Below are 20,406 nucleotides of genomic sequence, written 5' to 3' on the forward strand. Positions count from 1 at the left end.
GGAGGGAGCAGTGAGTGAGCCCCCCGGAGGGAGCAGTGAGGGAGTAGCTCCAAAGGGAGCAGTGAGGGAGTAACCCCAGAGGGAGCAAACCCAGAGGGAGCAACCCGGAGGGAGCAGTGAGGGAGCAACCCGGAGGGAGCAGTGAGGGAGGAACCCCAGTGGGAGCAGTGAGTGAGCCCCCCTGGAGGGAGCAGTGTGTGAGCAGCCACGGAGGCAGCAGTGAGGGAGCAGCCCGGAGGAGCAGACCCAGAGGGAGCAGTGAGTGAGCAGCCCCGGAGGGAGCAGTGAGGGAGCAGCCTGGAGGGAGCGGTGTGGGAGCAGCCCCGGAGGGAGCAGTGAGGGAGCAGCCCCGGAGGGAGCAGTGAGGGGGCAGCCACGGAGGGAGCAGTGAGTGAGCCCCCCGGAGGGAGCAGTGTGGGAGCAACCCGGAGGGAGCAGTGAGGGAGCCCCCGGAGGGAGCAGTGAGGGAGGAACCCCAGTGGGAGCAGTGAGTGAGACCCCTCGAGGGAGCAGTGTGTGAGCAGCCCCGGAGGGAGCAGTGTGGGATCAGCCCGGAGGGAGCAGACCCTGAGGGAGCAGTGAGGGAGCATCCCGGAGGGAGCAGTGAGGGAGCAGCCTGGAGAGAGCAGTGTGGGAGCAGCCCTGGAGGGAGCAGTGAGGGGGCAGCCCCAGAGTGAGCAGTGAGTGAGCCCCCCGGAGGGAGCAGTGTGGTAGCAACCTGGAGGGAGCAGTGAGGGAGCAACCCCGGAGGGAGCAATGAATGAGCCCCCCGGAGGGAGCAGTGAGGGAGCAGCCCAGAGGGAGCTGTGAGGGAGCAGCCCCAGAGGGAGCAGTGAGTGAGCCCCCCGGAGTGAGCAGTGTGGGAGCAACCCGGATGGAGCTGAGTGGGAGCAATCCGGAGGGAGCAGTGAGGGAGTAACCCCTGACGGTGCAGTGAGGGAGTAACCCCGGAGCTAGCAGTGAGGGAGTAACCGCGGAGGGAGCAGTGAGGGAGCAACCCCGGAGGTAGCAGTGAGTGAGCGCCCCGGAGGTAGCAGTGTGAGAGCAACCCGGAGGGAGCAGTGAGTGAGCCCCCCGGAGGGATCAGTGAGGGAGCAACGCCTGACGGAGCAGTGAGGGAGCAACCCCGGAGGGAGCAATGAGTGAGCCCCCCGGAGGGAGCAGTGAGGGAGCAGCCCGGAGGGAGCTGTGAGGGAGCAGCCCCAGAGGGAGCAGTGAGGGAGCAACCCCGGAGGGAGCAGTGAGTGAGCCCCCCGGAGGGAGCAGTGTGGGAGCAACCCGGAGGGAGCAGTGAGTGAGCTGCACCAGAGGGAGCAGTGAGGGAGCAGCCTCGGAGGGAGCAGTGAGTGAGCTGCCCCAGAGGGAGCAGTGAGGGAGCAGCCCCGGAGGGAGCAGTGAGTGAGCCCCCTGGAGGGAGCAGTGAGTGAGCCCCCCGGAGGGAGCAGTGAGGGAGTAGCTCCAGAGGGAGCAGTGAGTGAGCAGCCCCAGAGGGAGCAGTAGGGGAGCAGCCCCGGAGGGAGCAGTGAGTGAGGCCCCCCGGAGGGAACAGTGAGTGAGGTCCGCCGGAGGGAGCTGTGAGTGAGCCCCCCCGGAGGGAGCAGTGAGTGAGGCCCCCAAAGGGAGCAGTGAGTGAGCCCCCTGGAGGGAGCAGTGAGTGAGGACCCCGGAGGGAGCAGTGAGTAAGCCCCCAGGAGGGAGCATTGAGTGAGCCCCCCGGAGGGAGCAGTGAGTGAGGACCCCGGAGGGAGCAGTGAGTCAGCCCATAGAAGGGAGCAGTGAGTGAGCCCCCCGGAGGGAGCAGTGAGTGAGACCACCGGAGGGAGCAGTGAGTGAGGCCCCCGGAGGGAGAAGTGAGTGAGCCCCCCCGGGGGGAGCAGTGAGTGAGGCCACCGGAGGGAGCAGTGAATGAGCCCCCCGGAGGGAGCAGTGAGTGAGACCACCGGAGGGAGCAGTGTGTGAGGCCCCCGGAGGGAGAAGTGAGTGAGCCCCCCCGGAGGGAGCAGTGAGTGAGCCCCCCGGAGGGAGCAGTGAGTGAGACCACCGGAGGGAGCAGTGAGTGAGGCCCCCGGAGGGAGAAGTGAGTGAGCCCCCCCGGGGGGTGCAGTGAGTGAGGGCACCGAAGGGAGCAGTGAGTGAGGCCACCGGAGGGAGCAGTGAGTGAGCCCCCGAGAGGGAGCAGTGAGTGAGGCCCCCTGGAGGGAGCAGTGAGGGAGCATCCCGGAGGGAGCAAACCCGGAGGGAGCAGTGAGTGAGCAGCCCCGGAGGGAGCAGTGAGGGAGCAACCCGGAGGGAGCAGTGAGGGAGGAACCCCAGAGGGAGCAGTGAGTGAGCAGCCCCGGAGGTAGAAAACCCGGAGGGAGCAACCTGGAGGAAGCAGTGAGGGAGCAACCCGGAGGGAGCAGTGAGGGAGGAACCCCAGTGGGAGCAGTGAGTGAGCCCCCCTGGAGGGAGCAGTGTGTGAGCAGCCCCGGAGGGAGCAGTGAGGGAGCAGCCCGGACGGAGCAGACCCAGAGGGAGCAGTGAGGGAGCAGCCCCGGAGGGAGCAGTGAGGGAGCAGCCTGGAGGGAGCAGTGTGGGAGCAGCCCCGGAGGGAGCAGTGAGGGAGCAGCCCCGGAGGGAGCAGTGAGGGGGAAGCCCCGGAGGGAGCAGTGAGTGAGACCCCCGGAGGGAGCAGTGTGGGAGCAACCCGGAGGGAGCAGTGAGGGAGCCCCCGGAGGGAGCAGTGAGGGAGGAACCCCAGTGGGAGCAGTGAGTGAGCCCCCTGGAGGGAGCAGTGTGTGAGCAGCCCCGGAGGGAGCAGTGAGGGAGCAGCCCGGAGGGAGCAAACCCAGAGGGAGCAGTGAGGGAGCAGCCCCGGAGGGAGCAGTGAAGGAGCAGCCTTGAGAGAGCAGTGTGGGAGCAGCCCCGGAGGGAGCAGTGAGGGAGCCCCCCAGAGGGAGCAGTGTGGTAGCAACCCGGAGGGAGCAGTGAGGGAGCAACCCCGGAGGGAGCAATGAGTGAGCCCCCCGGAGGGAGCAGTGAGGGAGCAACCCCTGACGGAGCAGTGAGGGAGTAACCCCGGAGGGAGCAGTGCGGGAGCAACCCCGGAGGGAGCAATGAGTGAGCCCCCCGGAGGGAGCAGTGAGGGAGCAGCCCGGAGGGGGCTGTGAGGGAGCAGCCCCAGAGGGAGCAGTGAGGGAGCAACCCCGGAGGGAGCAGTGAGTGAGCCCCCCGGAGGGAGCAGTGTGGGAGCAACCCGGAGGGAGCAGTGAGTGAGCTGACCCAGAGGGAGCAGTGAGGGAGCAGCCTCGGAGGGAGCAGTGAGTGAGCTGCCCCAGAGGGAGCAGTGAGGGAGCAGCCCCGGAGGGAGCAGTGAGTGAGCCCCCCGGAGGGAGCAGTGAGTGAGCCCGCCGGAGGGAGCAGTGAGGGAGTAGCTCCAGAGGGAGCAGTGAGTGAGCAGCCTCAGAGGGAGCAGTAGGGGAGCAGCCCCGGAGGGAGCAGTGAGTGAGGCCCCCCGGAGGGAACAGTGAGTGAGGCCCGCCAGAGGGAGCTGTGAGTGAGCCCCCCCGGAGGGAGCAGTGAGTGAGGCCCCCAAAGGGAGCAGTGAGTGACCCCCCCGGAGGGAGCAGTGAGTGAGGACCCCGGAGGGAGCAGTGAGTAAGCCCCCAGGAGGGAGCAGTGAGTGAGCCCCCCGGAGGGAGCAGTGAGTGAGGACCCCGGAGGGAGCAGTGAGTAAGCCCCCAGGAGGGAGCAGTGGGTGAGCCCCCCGGAGGGAGCAGTGAGTGATAACACCGGAGGGAGCAGTGAGTGAGGCCCCCGGAGGGAGAAGTGAGTGAGCCCCCCCGGGGGGAGCAGTGAGTGAGGCCACCGGAGGGAGAAGTGAGTGAGCCCCCCCGGGGGGAGCAGTGAGTGAGGCCACCGGAGGGAGAAGTGAGTGAGCCCCCCCGGGGGGAGCAGTGAGTGAGGCCACCGGAGCGAGCAGTGAATGAGCCCCCCGGAGGGAGCAGTGAGTGAGACCACCGGAGGGAGCAGTGAGTGAGGCCCCCGGAGGGAGAAGTGAGTGAGCCCCCCCGGGGGGAGCAGTGAGTGAGGCCACCGGAGCGAGCAGTGAATGAGCCCCCCGGAGGGAGCAGTGAGTGATACCACCGGAGGGAGCAGTGAGTGAGGCCCCCGGAGGGAGAAGTGAGTGAGCCCCCCCGGGGGGAGCAGTGAGTGAGGCCACCGGAGCGAGCAGTGAATGAGCCCCCCGGAGGGAGCAGTGAGTGAGACCACCGGAGGGAGCAGTGAGTGAGGCCCCTGGAGGGAGAAGTGAGTGAGCCCCCCCGGAGGGAGCAGTGAGTGAGACCTCCGGAGGGAGCAGTGAGTGAGTGCACCGGAGGGAGCAGTGAGTGAGGCCACCGGAGGGAGCAGTGAGTGAGCCCCCCGGAGGGAGCAGTGAGTGAGGCCCCCTGGAGGGAGCAGTGAGGGAGCATCCGGGAGGGAGCAAACCTGGAGGGAGCAGTGAGTGAGCAGCCCCGGAGGGAGCAGTGAGGGAGGAACCTCAGAGGGAGCAGTGAGTGAGCAGCCCCGGAGGGAGCAAACCCGGAGGGAGCAACCCGGAGGGAGCAGTGAGGGAGCAACCCGGAGGGAGCAGTGAGTGAGGAACCCCAGTGGGAGCAGTGAGTGAGCACCCCTGGAGGGAGCAGTGAGTGAGGCCCCCAGAGGGAGCAGTGAGTGAGCCCCCCGGAGGGAGCAGTGAGTGAGGACCCCGGAGGGAGCAGTGAGTAAGCCCCCAGGAGGGAGCAGTGACTGAGCCCCCCGGAGGGAGCAGTGAGTGAGTCCACCGGAGGGAGCAGTGAGTGAGGCCACCGGAGGGAGAAGTGAGTGAGCCCCCCCGGAGGGAGCAGTGAGTGAGGCCACCGGAGGGAGCAGTGAATGAGCCCCCCGGAGGGAGCAGTGAGTGAGACCACCGGAGGGAGCAGTGAGTGAGACCTCCGGAGGGAGCAGTGAGTGAGTGCACCGGAGGGAGCAGTGAGTGAGGCCACCGGAGGGAGCAGTGAGTGAGCCCCCCGGAGGGAGCAGTGAGTGAGGCCCCCTGGAAGGGGCAGTGAGGGAGCATCCCGGAGGGAGCAAACCCGGAGGGAGCAGTGAGTGAGCAGCCCCGGAGGGAGCAGTGAGGGAGCAACCCGGAGGGAGCAGTGAGGGAGGAACCTCAGAGGGAGCAGTGAGTGAGTAGCCCCGGAGGGAGCAAACCCGGAGGGAGCAACCCGGAGGGAGCAGTGAGGGAGCAACCCGGAGGGAGCAGTGAGGGAGGAACCCCAGTGGGAGCAGTGAGTGAGCCCCCTTGGAGGGAGCAGTGAGTGAGGCCCCCAGAGGGAGCAGTGAGTAAGCCCCCAGGAGGGAGCAGTGACTGAGCCCCCCGGAGGGAGCAGTGACTGAGTCCACCGGAGGGAGCAGTGAGTGAGGCCACCGGAGGGAGCAGTGAATGAGCCCCCCGGAGGGATCAGTGAGTGAGACCACCGGAGGGAGCATTGAGTGAGGCCCCCGGAGGAAGAAGTGAGTGAGCCCCCCCGGAGGGAGCAGTGAGTGAGGGCACCGGAGGGAGCAGTGAGTGAGGGCACCGGAGGGAGCAGTGTGTGATGCCACCGGAGGGAGCAGTGAGTGAGCCCCCCGGAGGGAGCAGTGAGTGAGGCCCCCTGGAGGGAGCAGTGAGGGAGCATCCCGGAGGGAGCTAACCCGGAGGGAGCAGTGAGTGAGCTGCCCCGGAGGGAGCAGTGAGGGAGCAACCCGGAGGGATCAGTGAGTGAGACCACCGGAGGGAGCATTGAGTGAGGCCCCCGGAGGAAGAAGTGAGTGAGCCCCCCCGGAGGGAGCAGTGAGTGAGGGCACCGGAGGGAGCAGTGAGTGAGGGCACCGGAGGGAGCAGTGTGTGATGCCACCGGAGGGAGCAGTGAGTGAGCCCCCCGGAGGGAGCAGTGAGTGAGGCCCCCTGGAGGGAGCAGTGAGGGAGCATCCCGGAGGGAGCTAACCCGGAGGGAGCAGTGAGTGAGCTGCCCCGGAGGGAGCAGTGAGGGAGCAACCCGGAGGGAGCAGTGAGGGAGGAACCCCAGAGGGAGCAGTGAGTGAGCAGCCCCGGAGGGAGCAAACCTGGAGGGAGCAACCCGGAGGGAGCAGTGAGGGAGCAACCCGGAGGGAGCAGTGAGGGAGGAACCCCAGTGGGAGCAGTGAGTGAGCACCCCTGGAGGGAGCAGTGAGTGAGGCCCCCAGAGGGAGCAGTGAGTGAGCCCCCCGGAGGGAGCAGTGAGTGAGGACCCCGGAGGGAGCAGTGAGTAAGCCCCCAGGAGGGAGCAGTGACTGAGCCCCCCGGAGGGAGCAGTGAGTGAGTCCACCGGAGGGAGCAGTGAGTGAGGCCCCCGGAGGGAGAAGTGAGTGAGCCCCCCCGGAGGGAGCAGTGAGTGAGGCCACCGGAGGGAGCAGTGAATGAGCCCCCCGGAGGGAGCAGTGAGTGAGACCACCGGAGGGAGCAGTGAGTGAGACCTCCGGAGGGAGCAGTGAGTGAGTGCACCGGAGGGAGCAGTGAGTGAGGCCACCGGAGGGAGCAGTGAGTGAGCCCCCCGGAGGGAGCAGTGAGTGAGGCCCCCTGGAAGGGGCAGTGAGGGAGCATCCCGGAGGGAGCAAACCCGGAGGGAGCAGTGAGACAGCAGCCCCGGAGGGAGCAGTGAGGGAGCAACCCGGAGGGAGCAGTGAGGGAGGAACCTCAGAGGGAGCAGTGAGTGAGTAGCCCCGGAGGGAGCAAACCCGGAGGGAGCAACCCGGAGGGAGCAGTGAGGGAGCAACCCGGAGGGAGCAGTGAGGGAGGAACCCCAGTGGGAGCAGTGAGTGAGCCCCCTTGGAGGGAGCAGTGAGTGAGGCCCCCAGAGGGAGCAGTGAGTGAGCCCCCCGGAGGGAGCAGTGAGTGAGGACCCCGGAGGGAGCAGTGAGTAAGCCCCCAGGAGGGAGCAGTGACTGAGCCCCCCGGAGGGAGCAGTGAGTGAGTCCACCGGAGGGAGCAGTGAGTGAGGCCACCGGAGGGAGCAGTGAATGAGCCCCCCGGAGGGATCAGTGAGTGAGACCACCGGAGGGAGCATTGAGTGAGGCCCCCGGAGGAAGAAGTGAGTGAGCCCCCCCGGAGGGAGCAGTGAGTGAGGGCACCGGAGGGAGCAGTGAGTGAGGGCACCGGAGGGAGCAGTGAGTGATGCCACCGGAGGGAGCAGTGAGTGAGCCCCCCGGAGGGAGCAGTGAGTGAGGCCCCCTGGAGGGAGCAGTGAGGGAGCATCCCGAAGGGAGCTAACCCGGAGGGAGCAGTGAGTGAGCTGCCCCGGAGGGAGCAGTGAGGGAGCAACCCGGAGGGAGCAGTGAGGGAGGAACCCCAGAGGGAGCAGTGAGTGAGCAGCCCCGGAGGGAGCAAACCTGGAGGGAGCAACCCGGAGGGAGCAGTGAGGGAGCAACCCGGAGGGAGCAGTGAGGGAGGAACCCCAGTGGGAGCAGTGAGTGAGCCCCCCTGGAGGGAGCAGTGAGGGATCAGCCCGGAGGGAGCAGACCCAGAGGGAGCAGCCCCAGAGGGAGCAGTGAGGGAGCAACCCGGAGGGAGCAGTGAGGGAGCAACCCGGAGGGAGCAGTGAGGGAGGAAACCCAGTGGGAGCAGTGAGTGAGCCCCCCTGGAGGGAGCAGTGTGTGAGCAGCCCTGGAGGGAGCAGTGTGGGAGCAGCCCGGAGGGAGCAGACCCTGAGGGAGCAGTGAGGGAGCAGCCCCGGAGGGAGCAGTGAGGGAGCAGCCTGGAGGGAGCAGTGTGGGAGCAGCCCCGGAGGGAGCAGTGAGGGAGCACCCCCGGAGGGAGCAGTGAGGGAGGAACCCCAGTGGGAGCAGTGAGTGAGCCCCCCTGGAGGGAGCAGTGAGGGATCAGCCCGGAGGGAGCAGACCCAGAGGGAGCAGCCCCAGAGGGACCAGTGAGGGAGCAGCCTGGAGAGAGCAGTGTGGGAGCAGCCCCGGAGGGAGCAGTGAGGGAGCAGCCCCGGAGGGAGCAGTGAGGGGGCAGCCCCGGAGGGAGCAGTGAGTGAGCCGCCCGGAGGGAGCAGTGTGGTAGCAACCTGGAGGGAGCAGTGAGGGAGCAACCCCGGAGGGAGCAATGAGTGAGCCCCCCGGAGGGAGCAGTGAGGGAGCAGCCCAGAGGGAGCTGTGAGGGAGCAGCCCCAGAGGGAGCAGTGAGGGAGCAACCCCGGAGGGAGCAATGAGTGAGCACCCCGAAGGGAGCAGTGTGGGAGCAACCCGGAGGGAGCAGTGTGGGAGCAACCCGGAGGGAGCAGTGTGGGAGCAATCCGGAGGGAGCAGTGAGGGAGTAACCCCTGACGGAGCAGTGAGGGAGTAACCCCAGAGCTGGCAGTGAGGGAGTAACCCCGGAGTGAGCAGTGAGGGAGCAACCCCAGAGGGAGCAGTGAGTGAGCGCCCCGGAGGGAGCAGTGAGTGTGCGCCCCGGAGGGAGCAGTGTGAGAGCAACCCGGAGGGAGCAGTGAGTGAGCCCCCCGGAGGGAGCAGTGAGGGAGTAACCCCGGAGGTAGCAGTGAGGGAGTAACCCCGGAGGTAGCAGTGAGGGTGCAACCCCTGACGGAGCAGTGAGGGAGTAACCCCGGAGGTAGCAGTGAGGGAGTAACCCCGGAGGGAGCAGTGAGGGAGCAACCCGGAGGGAGCAGTGAGTGAGCTGCCCCAGAGGGAGCAGTGAGGGAGCAGCCCCGGAGGGAGCAGTGAGTGAGCCCCCCGGAGGGAGCAGTGAGTGAGCCCCCCGGAGGGAGCAGTGAGTGAGCCCCCCGGAGGGAGCAGTGAGGGAGCAGCCCCGGAGGGAGCAGTGAGTGAGGCCCCCGGAGGGAGCAGTGAGGGAGTAGCTCCAGAGGGAGCAGTGAGTGAGCAGCCCCAGAGGGAGCAGTGGGGGAGCAGCCCCGGAGGGAGCAGTGAGTGAGGCCCCCCGGAGGGAACAATGTGTGAGGTCCGCCGGAGGGAGCTGTGAGTGAGCCCCCCCGGAGGGAGCAGTGAGTGAGGACCCCGGAGGGAGCAGTGAGTAAGCCCCCAGGAGGGAGCAGTGAGTGAGCCCCCCAGAAAGCAGTGAGTGAGGACCCCGGAGAAAGCAGTGAGTAAGCCCCCAGGAGGGAGCAGTGAGTGAGCCCCCCGGAGGGAGCAGTGAGTGAGACCACCGGAGGGAGCAGTGAGTGAGGCCCCCGGAGGGAGAAGTGAGTGAGCCCCCCCCGGGGGGAGCAGTGAGTGAGGCCACCGGAGGGAGCAGTGAATGAGCCCCCCGGAGGGAGCAGTGAGTAAGAGCACCGGAGGGAGAAGTGAGTGAGCCCCCCCGGAGGAAGCAGTGAGTGAGACCACCAGAGGGAGCAGTGAGTGAGGGCACCGAAGGGAGCAGTGAGTGAGGCCACCGGAGGGAGCAGTGAGTGAGGCCCCCTGGAGGGAGCAGTGAGTGAGCAGCCCCGGAGGGAGCAGTGAGGGAGCAACCCGGAGGGAGCAGTGAGGGAGCAACCCCAGTGGGAGCAGTGAGTGAGCCCCCCTGGAGGGAGCTGTGTGTGAGCAGCCCCGGAGGGAGCAGTGAGGGAGCAACCCGGAGGGAGCAGTGAGTGAGCCCCCCGGAGGGAGCAGTGAGTGAGGCCCCCTGGAGGGAGCAGTGAGTGAGCAGCCCCGGAGGGAGCAGTGAGGGAGCAACCCGGAGGGAGCAGTGAGGGAGCAACCCCAGTGGGAGCAGTGAGTGAGCCCCCCTGGAGGGAGCTGTGTGTGAGCAGCCCCGGAGGGAGCAGTGAGGGATCAGCCCGGAGGGAGCAGACCCAGAGGGAGCAGCCCCGGAGGGAGCAGTGAGGGAGCAGCCTGGAGAGAGCAGTGTGGGAGCAGCCCCGGAGGGAGCAGTGAGTGAGCTGCCCCAGAGGGAGCAGTGAGGGAGCAGCCTCGGAGGGAGCAGTGAGTGAGCTGCCCCAGAGGGAGCAGTGAGGGAGCAGCCCCGGAGGGAGCAGTGAGTGAGCCCCCCGGAGGGAGCAGTGAGTGAGCCCCCCGGAGGGAGCAGTGAGGGAGTAGCTCCAGAGGGAGCAGTGAGTGAGCCCCCCTGGAGGGAGCAGTGAGTGAGGCCCCCAGAGGGAGCAGTGAGTGAGCCCCCCGGAGGGAGCAGTGAGTGAGGACCCCGGAGGGAGCTGTGAGTACGCCCCCAGGAGGGAGCAGTGACTGAGCCCCCCGGAGGGAGCAGTGAGTGAGTCCACCGGAGGGAGCAGTGAGTGAGGCCCCCGGAGGGAGAAGTGATTGAGCCCCCCCGGAGGGAGCATTGAGTGAGGACCCCGGAGGGAGCAGTGAGTAAGCCCCCAGGAGGGAGCAGTGAGTGAGACCACCGGAGGGAGCAGTGAGTGAGGCCCCCGGAGGGAGAAGTGAGTGAGCCCCCCCGGGGGGAGAAGTGAGTGAGGCCACCGGAGCGAGCAGTGAATGAGCCCCCCGGAGGGAGCAGTGAGTGAGACCTCCGGAGGGAGCAGTGAGTGAGGCCCCCGGAGGCAGAAGTGAGTGAGCCCCCCCGGAGGGAGCAGTGAGTGAGACCACCGGAGGGAGCAGTGAGTGAGTGCACCGGAGGGAGCAGTGAGTGAGGCCACCGGAGGGAGCAGTGAGTGAGCCCCCCGGAGGGAGCAGTGAGTGAGGCCCCCTGGAGGGAGCAGTGAGGGAGCATCCCAGAGGGAGCAAACCCGGAGGGAGCAGTGAGTGAGCAGCCCCGGAGGGAGCATTGAGGGAGCAACCCGGAGGGAGCAGTGAGGGAGGAACCTCAGAGGGAGCAGTGAGTGAGAAGCCCCGGAGGGAGCAAACCCGGATGGAGCAACCCGGAGGGAGCAGTGAGGGAGCAACCCGGAGGGAGCAGTGAGGGAGGAACCCCAGTGGGAGCAGTGAGTGAGCCCCCCTGGAGGGAGCAGTGAGTGAGGCCCCCAGAGGGAGCAGTGAGTGAGCCCCCCGGAGGGAGCAGTGAGTGAGGACCCCGGAGGGAGCTGTGAGTACGCCCCCAGGAGGGAGCAGTGACTGAGCCCCCCGGAGGGAGCAGTGAGTGAGTCCACCGGAGGGAGCAGTGAGTGAGGCCCCCGGAGGGAGAAGTGATTGAGCCCCCCCGGAGGGAGCATTGAGTGAGGCCACCGGAGGGAGCAGTGAATGAGCCCCCCGGAGGGAGCAGTGAGTGAGACCACCGGAGATGCAGTGAGTGAGGCCCCCGGAGGGAGAAGTGAGTGAGCCCCCCCGGAGGGAGCAGTGAGTGAGACCACCGGAGGGAGCAGTGAGTGAGGGCACCGGAGGGAGCAGTGAGTGAGCCCCCCGGAGGGAGCAGTGAGTGAGGCTCCCTGGAGGGAGCAGTGAGGGAGCATCCCGGAGGGAGCTAACCCGGAGGGAGCAGTGAGTGAGCTGCCCCGGAGGGAGCAGTGAGGGAGCAACCCGGAGGGAGCAGTGAGGGAGGAACCCCTGTGGGAGCGGTGAGTGAGCCCCCCTGGAGGGAGCAGTGTGTGAGAAGCCTCGGAGGGAGCAGTGAGGGAGCAGCCCAGAGGGAGCAGACCCAGAGGGAGCAGTGAGGGAGCAGCCCCGGAGGGAGCAGTGAGGGAGCAGCCTGGAGGGAGCAGTGTGGGAGCAGCCCCGGTGGGAGCAGTGAGGGAGCAGCCCCGGAGGGAGCAGTGAGGGGGCAGCCCCGGAGGGAGCAGTGAGTGAGCACCCCGGAGGGAGCAGTGTGGGAGCAACCCGGAGGGAGCAGTGAGGGAGCCCCCGGAGGGAGCAGTGAATGGAGGAACCCCAGTGGGAGCAGTGAGTGAGCCCCCCTGGAGGGAGCAGTGAGGGATCAGCCTGGAGGGAGCAGACCCAGAGGGAGCAGCCCCGGAGGGAGCAGTGAGGGAGCAGCCTGGAGAGAGCAGTGTGGGAGCAGCCCCGGCGGGAGCAGTGAGGGAGCAGCCCCGGAGGGAGCAGTGAGTGAGGACCCCGGAGGGAGCAGTGAGTAAGCCCCCAGGAGGGAGCAGTGAGTGAGCCCCCCAGAGGGAGCAGTGAGTGAGGACCCCGGAGGGAGCAGTGAGTGAGCAGCCCCAGAGGGAGCAGTGGGGGAGCAGCCCCGGAGGGAGCAGTGAGGGAGTAACCCCGGAGGGAGCAGTGAGGGAGCAACCCGGAGGGAGCAGTGAGTGAGCTGCCCCAGAGGGAGCAGTGAGGGAGCAGCCCCGGAGGGAGCAGTGAGTGAGCCCCCCGGAGGGAGCAGTGAGTGAGCCCCCCGGAGGGAGCAGTGAGTGAGCCCCCCGGAGGGAGCAGTGAGGGAGTAGCTCCAGAGGGAGCAGTGAGTGAGCAGCCCCAGAGGGAGCAGTGGGGGAGCAGCCCCGGAGGGAGCAGTGAGTGAGGCCCCCCGGAGGGAACAATGTGTGAGGTCCGCCGGAGGGAGCTGTGAGTGAGCCCCCCCGGAGGGAGCAGTGAGTGAGGACCCCGGAGGGAGCAGTGAGTAAGCCCCCAGGAGGGAGCAGTGAGTGAGCCCCCCAGAAAGCAGTGAGTGAGGACCCCGGAGGGAGCAGTGAGTAAGCCCCCAGGAGGGAGCAGTGAGTGAGCCCCCCGGAGGGAGCAGTGAGTGAGACCACCGGAGGGAGCAGTGAGTGAGGCCCCCGGAGGGAGAAGTGAGTGAGCCCCCCCCGGGGGGAGCAGTGAGTGAGGCCACCGGAGGGAGCAGTGAATGAGCCCCCCGGAGGGAGCAGTGAGTAAGAGCACCGGAGGGAGAAGTGAGTGAGGGCACCGAAGGGAGCAGTGAGTGAGGCCACCGGAGGGAGCAGTGAGTGAGCCCCCCGGAGGGAGCAGTGAGTGAGGCCCCCTGGAGGGAGCAGTGAGTGAGCAGCCCCGGAGGAAGCAGTGAGTGAGACCACCAGAGGGAGCAGTGAGTGAGGGCACCGAAGGGAGCAGTGAGTGAGGCCACCGGAGGGAGCAGTGAGTGAGCCCCCCGGAGGGAGCAGTGAGTGAGGCCCCCTGGAGGGAGCAGTGAGTGAGCAGCCCCGGAGGGAGCAGTGAGGGAGCAACCCGGAGGGAGCAGTGAGTGAGGCCCCCTGGAGGGAGCAGTGAGTGAGCAGCCCCGGAGGGAGCAGTGAGGGAGCAACCCGGAGGGAGCAGTGAGGGAGCAACCCCAGTGGGAGCAGTGAGTGAGCCCCCCTGGAGGGAGCTGTGTGTGAGCAGCCCCGGAGGGAGCAGTGAGGGAGCAACCCGGAGGGAGCAGTGAGTGAGCCCCCCGGAGGGAGCAGTGAGTGAGGCCCCCTGGAGGGAGCAGTGAGTGAGCAGCCCCGGAGGGAGCAGTGAGGGAGCAACCCGGAGGGAGCAGTGAGGGAGCAACCCCAGTGGGAGCAGTGAGTGAGCCCCCCTGGAGGGAGCTGTGTGTGAGCAGCCCCGGAGGGAGCAGTGAGGGATCAGCCCGGAGGGAGCAGACCCAGAGGGAGCAGCCCCGGAGGGAGCAGTGAGGGAGCAGCCTGGAGAGCGCAGTGTGGGAGCAGCCCCGGAGGGAGCAGTGAGGGAGCAGCCCCGGAGGGAGCAGTGAGGGGGCAGCCCCGGAGGGAGCAGTGAGTGAGCCCCCCGGAGGGAGCAGTGTGGTAGCAACCTGGAGGGAGCAGTGAGGGAGCAACCCCGGAGGGAGCAATGAGTGAGCCCCCCGGAGGGAGCAGTGAGGGAGCAGCCCAGAGGGAGCTGTGAGGGAGCAACCCCGGAGGGAGCAATGAGTGAGCCCCCCGGAGGGAGCAGTGTGAGAGCAATCCGGAGGGAGCAGTGAGGGAGTAACCCCGGAGCTAGCAGTGAGGGAGTAACCCCGGAGGGAGCAGTGAGGGAGCAACCCCGGAGGGAGCAGTGAGTGAGCGCCCCGGAGGGAGCAGTGTGAGAGCAACCCGGAGGGAGCAGTGAGTGAGCCCCCCGGAGGGAGCAGTGAGGGAGCAACCCCTGACGGAGCAGTGAGTGAGTAACCCCGGAGGTAGCAGTGAGGGAGTAACCCCGGAGGGAGCAGTGAGGGAGCAACCCCGGAGGGAGCAATGAGTGAGCCCCCCGGAGGGAGCAGTGAGGGAGCAACCCCGGAGGGAGCAGTGAGTGAGCCCCCCAGAGGGAGCAGTGTGGGAGCAACCCCGGAGGGAGCAGTGAGTGAGCTGCCCCAGTGGGAGCAGTGAGGGAGCAGCCCCGGAGGGAGCAGTGAGTGAGCCCCCCGGAGGGAGCAGTGAGTGAGCCCCCCGGAGGGAGCAGTGAGGGAGTAGCTCCAGAGGGAGCAGTGAGTGAGAAGCCCCAGAGGGAGCAGTAGGGGAGCAGCCCCGGAGGGAGCAGTGAGTGAGCCCCCCGGAGGGAGCAGTGAGTGAGACCACCGGAGGGAGCAGTGAGTGAGGCCCCCGGAGGGAGCAGTGAGTGAGGCCACCGGAGGGAGCAGTGAATGAGCCCCCCGGAGGGAGCAGTGAGTGAGACCACCGGAGGGAGCAGTGTGTGAGGCCCCCGGAGGGAGAAGTGAGTGAGCCCCCCCGGAGGCAGCAGTGAGTGAGACCACCAGAGGGAGCAGTGAGTGAGGGCACCGAAGGGAGCAGTGAGTGAGCCCCCCGGAGGGAGCAGTGAGTGAGGCCCCCTGGAGGGAGCAGTGAGGGAGCATCCCGGAGGGAGCAAACCCGGAGGGAGCAGTGAGTGAGCAGCCCCGGAGGGAGCAGTGAGGGAGCAACCCGGAGGGAGCAGTGAGTGAGGACCCCCGGAGAGAACAGTGAGTGAGGCCCGCCGGAGGGAGCTGTGAGTGAGCCCCCCCGGAGGGAGCAGTGAGTGAGGCCCCCAAAGGGAGCAGTGAGTGAGCCCCCCGGAGGGAGCAGTGAGTGAGGACCCCGGAGGGAGCAGTGAGTAAGCCCCCAGGAGGGAGCAGTGAGTGAGCCCCCCGGAGGGAGCAGTGAGTGAGGACCCCGGAGGGAGCAGTGAGTAAGCCCCCAGGAGGGAGCAGTGAGTGAGCCCCCCGGAGGGAGCAGTGAGTGAGACCACCGGAGGGAGCAGTGAGTGAGGCCCCCGGAGGGAGAAGTGAGTGAGCCCCCGGAGGGAGCAGTGAGGGAGGAACCCCAGTGGGAGCAGTGAGTGAGCCCCCCTGGAGGGAGCAGTGTGTGAGCAGCCCCGGAGGGAGCAGTGAGGGAGCAGCCCGGAGGGAGCAGACCCAGAGGGAGCAGTGAGGGAGCAACCCCGGAGGGAGCAGTGAGTGAGCCCCCCGGAGGGAGCAGTGTGAGAGCAACCCGGAGGGAGCAGTGAGTGAGCCCCCCGGAGGGAGCAGTGTGAGAGCAACCCGGAGGGAGCAGTGAGTGAGCCCCCCGGAGGGAGCAGTGTGGGAGCAACCCGGAGGGAGCAGTGAGTGAGCTGCCCCAGAGGGAGCAGTGAGGGAGCAGCCTCGGAGGGAGCAGTGAGTGAGCTGCCCCAGAGGGAGCAGTGAGGGAGCAGCCCCGGAGGGAGCAGTGAGTGAGCCCCCCGGAGGGAGCAGTGAGTGAGCCCCCCGGAGGGAGCAGTGAGGGAGTAGCTCCAGAGGGAGCAGTGAGTGAGCAGCCCCAGAGGGAGCAGTAGGGGAGCAGCCCCGGAGGGAGCAGTGAGTGAGGCCCCCCGGAGAGAACAGTGAGTGAGGCCCGCCGGAGGGAGCTGTGAGTGAGCCCCCCCGGAGGGAGCTGTGAGTGAGGCCCCCAAAGGGAGCAGTGAGTGAGCCCCCCGGAGGGAGCAGTGAGTGAGGACCCCGGAGGGAGCAGTGAGTAAGCCCCCAGGAGGGAGCAGTGAGTGAGCCCCCCGGAGGGAGCAGTGAGTGAGGACCCCGGAGGGAGCAGTGAGTAAGCCCCCAGGAGGGAGCAGTGAGTGAGCCCCCCGGAGGGAGCAGTGAGTGAGACCACCGGAGGGAGCAGTGAGTGAGGCCCCCGGAGGGAGAAGTGAGTGAGCCCCCCCGGGGGGAGAAGTGAGTGAGGCCACCGGAGCGAGCAGTGAATGAGCCCCCCGGAGGGAGCAGTGAGTGAGACCACCGGAGGGAGCAGTGAGTGAGGCCCCCGGAAGGAGAAGTGAGTGAGCCCCCCCGGAGGGAGCAGTGAGTGAGACCACCGGAGGGAGCAGTGAGTGAGTGCACCGGAGGGAGCAGTGAGTGAGGCCACCGGAGGGAGCAGTGAGTGAGCCCCCCGGAGGGAGCAGTGAGTGAGGACCCCTGGAGGGAGCAGTGAGGGAGCATCCCGGAGGGAGCAAACCCGGAGGGAGCAGTGAGTGAGCAGCCCCGGAGGGAGCAGTGAGGGAGCAACCCGGAGGGAGCAGTGAGGGAGGAACCTCAGAGGGATCAGTGAGTGAGAAGCCCCGGAGGGAGCAAACCCGGAGGGAGCAACCCGGAGGGAGCAGTGAGGGAGCAACCCGGAGGGAGCAGTGAGGGAGGAACCCCAGTGGGAGCAGTGAGTGAGCCCCCCTGGAGGGAGCAGTGAGTGAGGCCCCCAGAGGGAGCAGTGAGTGAGCCCCCCGGAGGGAGCAGTGAGTGAGACCACCGGAGGGAGCAGTGAGTGAGGCCCCCGGAGGGAGAAGTGAGTGAGCCCCCCCGGGGGGAGAAGTGAGTGAGGCCACCGGAGCGAGCAGTGAATGAGCCCCCCGGAGGGAGCAGTGAGTGAGACCACCGGAGGGAGCAGTGAGTGAGGCCCCCGGAAGGAGAAGTGAGTGAGCCCCCCCGGAGGGAGCAGTGAGTGAGACCACCGGAGGGAGCAGTGAGTGAGTGCACCGGAGGGAGCAGTGAGTGAGGCCACCGGAGGGAGCAGTGAGTGAGCCCCCCGGAGGGAGCAGTGAGTGAGGACCCCTGGAGGGAGCAGTGAGGGAGCATCCCGGAGGGAGCAAACCCGGAGGGAGCAGTGAGTGAGCAGCCCCGGAGGGAGCAGTGAGGGAGCAACCCGGAGGCAGCAGTGAGGGAGGAACCTCAGAGGGATCAGTGAGTGAGAAGCCCCGGAGGGAGCAAACCCGGAGGGAGCAACCCGGAGGGAGCAGTGAGGGAGCAACCCGGAGGGAGCAGTGAGGGAGGAACCCCAGTGGGAGCAGTGAGTGAGCCCCCCTGGAGGGAGCAGTGAGTGAGGCCCCCAGAGGGAGCAGTGAGTGAGCCCCCCGGAGGGAGCAGTGAGTGAGGACCCCGGAGGGAGCTGTGAGTACGCCCCCAGGAGGGAGCAGTGACTGAGCCCCCCGGAGGGAGCAGTGAGTGAGTCCACCGGAGGGAGCAGTGAGTGAGGCCCCCGGAGGGAGAAGTGATTGAGCCCCCCCGGAGGGAGCATTGAGTGAGGCCACCGGAGGGAGCAGTGAATGAGCCCCCCGGAGGGAGCAGTGAGTGAGACCACCGGAGATGCAGTGAGTGAGGCCCCCGGAGGGAGAAGTGAGTGAGCCCCCCCGGAGGGAGCAGTGAGTGAGACCACCGGAGGGAGCAGTGAGTGAGGGCACCGGAGGGAGCAGTGAGTGAGCCCCCCGGAGGGAGCAGTGAGTGAGGCTCCCTGGAGGGAGCAGTGAGGGAGCATCCCGGAGGGAGCTAACCCGGAGGGAGCAGTGAGTGAGCTGCCCCGGAGGGAGCAGTGAGGGAGCAACCCGGAGGGAGCAGTGAGGGAGGAACCCCAGTGGGAGCAGTGAGTGAGCCCCCCTGGAGGGAGCAGTGTGTGAGAAGCCCCGGAGGGAGCAGTGAGGGAGCAGCCCAGAGGGAGCAGACCCAGAGGGAGCAGTGAGGGAGCAGCCCCGGAGGGAGCAGTGAGGGAGCAGTCCAGAGGGAGCAGACCCAGAGGGAGCAGTGAGGGAGCAGCCCCGGTGGGAGCAGTGAGGGAGCAGCCCCGGAGGGAGCAGTGAGGGGGCAGCCCCGGAGGGCGCAGTCAGTGAGCCCCCCAGAGGGAGCAGTGTGGGAGCAACCCGGAGGGAGCAGTGAATGGAGGAACCCCAGTGGGAGCAGTGAGTGAGCCCCCCTGGAGGGAGCAGTGAGGGATCAGCCTGGAGGGAGCAGACCCAGAGGGAGCAGCCCCGGAGGGAGCAGTGAGGGAGCCCCCGGAGGGAGCAGTGAATGGAGGAACCCCAGTGGGAGCAGTGAGTGAGCCCCCCTGGAGGGAGCAGTGAGGGATCAGCCTGGAGGGAGCAGACCCAGAGGGAGCAGCCCCGGAGGGAGCAGTGAGGGAGCAGCCTGGAGGGAGCAGTGTGGGAGCAGCCCCGGAGGGAGCAGTGAGGGAGCAGCCCCGGAGGGAGCAGTGAGTGAGGACCCCGGAGGGAGCAGTGAGTAAGCCCCCAGGAGGGAGCAGTGAGTGAGCCCCCCAGAGGGAGCAGTGAGTGAGGACCCCGGAGGGAGCATTGAGTAAGCCCCCAGGAGGGAGCAGTGAGTGAGCCCCCCGGAGGGAGCAGTGAGTGAGGACCCCGGAGGGAGCAGTGAGTAAGCCCCCAGGAGGGAGCAGTGAGTGAGCCCCCCAGAGGGAGCAGTGAGTGAGGACCCTGGAGGGAGCAGTGAGTAAGCCCCCAGGAGGGAGCAGTGAGTGAGCCCCCCGGAGGGAGCAGTGAGTGAGACCACCGGAGGGAGAAGTGAGTGAGCCCCCCCGGGGGGAGCAGTGAGTGAGGCCACCGGAGGGAGAAGTGAGTGAGCCCCCCCGGGGGGAGCAGTGAGTGAGGCCACCGGAGGGAGCAGTGAATGAGCCACCCAGAGGGAGCAGTGAGTGAGACCACCGGAGGGAGTAGTGTGTGAGGCCCCCGGAGGGAGAAGTGAGTGAGCCCCCCCGGAGGGAGCAGTGAGTGAGACCACCAGAGGGAGCAGTGAGTGAGCCCCCCGGAGGGAGCAGTGAGTGAGGCCCCCTGGAGGGAGCAGTGAGGGAGCATCCCGGAGGGAGCAAACCCGGAGGGCGCAGTGAGTGAGCAGCCCCGGAAGGAGCAGTGAGGGAGCAACCCGGAGGGAGCAGTGAGGGAGGAACCCTAGAGGGAGCAGTGAGTGAGCAGCCCCGGAGGGAGCAAACCCGGAGGGAGCCACCCGGAGGGAGCAGTGAGGGAGGAACCCGGAGGGAGCAGTGAGGGAGGAACCCCAGTGGGAGCAGTGAGTGAGCCACCCTGGAGGGAGCAGTGTGTGAGCAGCCCCGGAGGGAGCAGTGAGGGAGCAGCCTGGAGGGAGCAGACCCAGAGGGAGCAGTGAGGAAGCAGCCCCGGAGGGAGCAGTGTGGGAGCCACCCGGAGGGAGCGGTGAGGGAGCCCCCGGAGGGAGCAGTGAGGGAGCAACCCCGGAGGGAGCAATGAGTGAGCCCCCCGGAGGGAGCAGTGAGGGAGCAGCCCGGAGGGAGCTGTGAGGGAGCAGCCCCAGAGGGAGCAGTGAGGCAGCAACCCCGGATTGAGCAGTGAGTGAGCCCCCCGGAGGGAGCAGTGTGAGAGCAACCCGGAGGGAGCAGTGAGTGAGCCCCCCGGAGGGAGCAGTGAGGGAGCAACCCCTGATGGAGCTGTGAGTGAGTAACTCCGGAGGTAGCAGTGAGGGAGTAACCCCGGAGGGAGCAGTGAGGGAGCAACCCCGGAGGGAGCAGTGAGGGAGCAGCCCGGAGTGAGCTGTGAGGGAGCAGCCCCAGAGGGAGCAGTGAGGGAACAACCCCGGAGGGAGCAGTGAGTGAGCCCCCCGGAGGGAGCAGTGTGGGAGCAACCCGGAGGGAGCAGTGAGTGAGCCCCCCGGAGGGAGCAGTGTGGGAGCGACCCGGAGGGAGCAGTGAGGGAGCCCCCGGAGGGAGCAGTGAGGGAGCAGCCCGGAGGGAGCAGACCCAGAGGGAGCAGTGAGGGAGCAGCCCCTGAGGGAGCAGTGAGTGAGCCCCCCGGAGGGAGCAGTGTGGGAGCAACCCGGAGGGAGCAGTGAGGGAGCAACCCCGGAGGGAGCAATGAGTGAGCCCCCCGGAGGGAACAGTGAGGGAGCAATCCGGAGGGAGCTGTGAGGGAGCACCCCCAGAGGGAGCAGTGAGGGAGCAACCCCGGAGGGAGCAGCGTGGGAGCAATCCGGAGGGAGCAGTGAGGGAGTAACCCCTGACGGAGCAGTGAGTGAGTAACCCCGGAGCTAGCAGTGAGGGAGTAACCCCGGAGGGAGCAGTGAGGGTGCAACCCCGGAGGGAGCAATGAGTGAGCCCCCCGGAGGGAGCAGTGAGAGAGCAGCCCGGAGGGAGCTGTGAGGGAGCAGCCCCAGAGGGAGCAGTGAGGGAGCAACCCCGGAGGGAGCAGTGAGTGAGCCCCCCGGAGGGATCTGTGTGAGAGCAACCCGGAGGGAGCAGTGAGTGAGCTGCCCCAGAGGGAGCAGTGAGGGAGTAGCTCCAGAGGGAGCAGTGAGTGAACAGCCCCAGAGGGAGCAGTGAGTGAGCCCCCCGGAGGGAGCATTGAGTGAGGCCCCCTGGAGGGAGCAGTGAGGGAGCATCCCGGAGGGAGCAAACCCAGAGGGAGCAGTGAGTGAGCTGCCCCGGA

This window comes from Heterodontus francisci, chromosome 16 (genome assembly GCF_036365525.1).
Source record: "Heterodontus francisci isolate sHetFra1 chromosome 16, sHetFra1.hap1, whole genome shotgun sequence".
NCBI lineage: Eukaryota > Metazoa > Chordata > Chondrichthyes > Heterodontiformes > Heterodontidae > Heterodontus > Heterodontus francisci.